The sequence below is a fragment of the Hyla sarda genome, chromosome 2 (genome assembly GCF_029499605.1).
Source record: "Hyla sarda isolate aHylSar1 chromosome 2, aHylSar1.hap1, whole genome shotgun sequence".
In the NCBI taxonomy this organism is placed as follows: Eukaryota; Metazoa; Chordata; class Amphibia; order Anura; family Hylidae; genus Hyla; species Hyla sarda.
The window spans coordinates 448864842-448868247 of record NC_079190.1 but is presented as its reverse complement, the minus strand read 5'-3'; positions in this window follow the sequence as shown (position 1 = coordinate 448868247).

Genomic DNA, 3406 nt, shown 5'->3' with positions numbered 1-3406 from the left:
TCCCATCTCCCTGTATGCCAGTTATTACTGTCCATTTATCTCCTCCTGTGTGCTATTTATTACTGCCTCCTCATCTCCCCGCGTGTCAGTTATTACTGTCCCCTCATCTTCCTTCCCTCCCCCCTGTGTGTCATAGTAATTACTGGCCCTATATCTCCCATGCCCACAGTTATTACTGTCCCCTTATCTCCCCCGAGTGCCAGTTATTGGTGTCCTCTCATCTCCCCCCTTTTGTGTCAGTTATTCCTGTCTCATCTCCCGGTGAGCCACAGTTATTACTGTCCCCTCATCTCCCCCTATGTCAGTTTTTACTGTCGCCTCATCTCCCCCGTGTTAGTTACTACTGTCCCCTCAACTCCCCAATGTCAGTTATTACGGTCTTCTCGTTTGTCTTGCATGTCAGTTATTACTGTCCCCTCATCTTCTTCTTGTGTGTCAGTTATCACGGTCCCCTCAGCTCCCCTGTGTGTCAGTTATTACAGTCCCCTCATCTCCTCCTTGTGTGTCAGTTATTACTGTCCCCTCATCTCCTCCTTGTGTGTCAGTTATCACAGTCCCCTCAGCTCCCCTGTGTGTCAGTTATTACAGTCCCCTCATCTCGTCCTTGTGTGTCAGTTATTACTGTCCCCTCATCTCCTCCTTGTGTGTCAGTTATCACAGTCCCCTCAGCTCCCCTGTGTGTCAGTTATTACAGTCCCATCTCCCATCTGCCAGTTATTACTTTCCATTCATCTCCTCCTGTGTGCTTGTTATTACTGTACAGTCCCCTCATCTCCTCCTTGTGTGTCAGTTATTACTGTCCCCTCATCTCCTCCTTGTGTGTCAGTTATCACAGTCCCCTCAGCTCCCCTGTGTGTCAGTTATTACAGTCCCCTCAGCTCCCCTGTGTGTCAGTTATTACAGTCCCCTCATCTCCTCCTTGTGTGTCAGTTATTACTGTCCCCTCATCTCCTCCTTGTGTGTCAGTTATCACAGTCCCCTCAGCTCCCCTGTGTGTCAGTTATTACAGTCCCCTCATCTCGTCCTTGTGTGTCAGTTATTACTGTCCCCTCATCTCCTCCTTGTGTGTCAGTTATCACAGTCCCCTCAGCTCCCCTGTGTGTCAGTTATTACAGTCCCATCTCCCACCTGCCAGTTATTACTTTCCATTCATCTCCTCCTGTGTGCTTGTTATTACTGTACAGTCCCCTCATCTCCTCCTTGTGTGTCAGTTATTACTGTCCCCTCATCTCCTTCTTGTGTGTCAGTTATCACAGTCCCCTCAGCTCCCCTGTGTGTCAGTTATTACAGTCCCCTCATCTCGTCCTTGTGTGTCAGTTATTACTGTCCCCTCATCTCCTCCTTGTGTGTCAGTTATCACAGTCCCCTCAGCTCCCCTGTGTGTCAGTTATTACAGTCCCCTCAGCTCCCCTGTGTGTCAGTTATTACAGTCCCCTCAGCTCCCCTGTGTCAATTATTACAGTCCCATCTCCCACCTGCCAGTTATTCCTGTCCCATCTCCCTGTATGCCAGTTATTACTGTCCATTTATCTCCTCCTGTGTGCTATTTATTACTGCCTCATCTCCCCGCGTGTCAGTTATTACTGTCCCCTCATCTTCCTTCCCTCCCCCCTGTGTGTCATAGTAATTACTGGCCCTATATCTCCCATGCCCACAGTTATTACTGTCCCCTTATCTCCCCCGAGTGCCAGTTATTGGTGTCCTCTCATCTCCCCCCTTTTGTGTCAGTTATTCCTGTCTCATCTCCCTGTGAGCCACAGTTATTACTGTCCCCTCATCTCCCCCTATGTCAGTTTTTACTGTCGCCTCATCTCCCCCGTGTTAGTTACTACTGTCCCCTCAACTCCCCAATGTCAGTTATTACTGTCTTCTCGTTTGTCTTGCATGTCAGTTATTACTGTCCCCTCATCTTCTTCTTGTGTGTCAGTTATCACGGTCCCCTCAGCTCCCCTGTGTGTCAGTTATTACAGTCCCCTCATCTCCTCCTTGTGTGTCAGTTATTACTGTCCCCTCATCTTCTTCTTGTGTGTCAGTTATTACAGTCCCCTCAGCTCCCCTGTGTGTCAGTTATCACAGTCCCCTCAGCTCCCCTGTGTGTCAGTTATCACAGTCCCCTCAGCTCCCCTGTGTGTCAGCTATCACAGTCCCCTCAGCTCCCCTGTGTGTCAGTTATCACAGTCCCCTCAGCTCCCCTGTGTGTCAGTTATCACAGTCCCCTCAGCTCCCCTGTGTGTCAGCTATCACAGTCCCCTCAGCTCCCCTGTGTGTCAGTTATCACAGTCCCCTCAGCTCCCCTGTGTGTCAGTTATCACAGTCCCCTCAGCTCCCCTGTGTGTCAGTTATTACAGTCCCCTCAGCTCCCCTGTGTGTCAGTTATCACAGTCCCCTCAGCTCCCCTGTGTGTCAGTTATCACAGTCCCCTCAGCTCCCCTGTGTGTCAGCTATCACAGTCCCCTCAGCTCCCCTGTGTGTCAGTTATCACAGTCCCCTCAGCTCCCCTGTGTGTCAGTTATTACAGTCCCCTCAGCTCCCCTGTGTGTCAGTTATCACAGTCCCCTCATCTCCTCCCTGTGTGTCAGTTATTACATTACCATCTCCCACCTGTCAGTTATTACTTTCCATTCATCTCCTCCTGTGTCCTTGTTATTACTGTCCCCTCAGCTCCCCTGTGTGTCAGTTATCACAGCCCCCTCAGCTCCCCTGTGTGTCAGTTATTACAGTCCCATCTCCCACCTGCCAGTTATTACTTTCCATTCATCTCCTCCTGTGTGCTTGTTATTACTGTCCCCTCAGCTCCCCCTGTCCACAGTTATTACTGTCCTGTCCCCTTATCTTCCTGCCCTACGGGAAAGGGCTGACAAAAACCTAGGGGTGACCACAAACTTCTTAGTCACAATGGCTTCCCAGCGGCTGGGATTTGTCAAGCCCTGCTGTAATCTATGAAAATGGAAGCTGAGCTGTGATTGGTTGCTGGGGGCAACAAGTATTTTTGCTGAGGGTATGTTCACAAGATGATGTAGCATAATTACAGAAAAACCGCAGTGGATCTGCATCTGTGAACATCAAATCTAGTTGATGATCTTGCTTAATTGTTGCTGCATCTATGTGCTTGATGTGCAGTAATGCGGCAATTTGCGGTAAGGTGCACGAAAGGTGGTCAGTGATTATATATATATATATATATATATATATATATATATATATATATATATACACACCCGGCGCCTCATACACTAAAATAGTCACAATTATAGACAGTGAACCCTGGTGCACCCGCGGTAACGCACAAACGCAACGACTCATCACCTGAGCGACAACATCATGTGACCAAAACTCGACGGGATTCCCCAGGGCGACGCGAACGTCATAGAAAAGGGGGCGGGGACTATGTGTGTGAGCGAGCTGG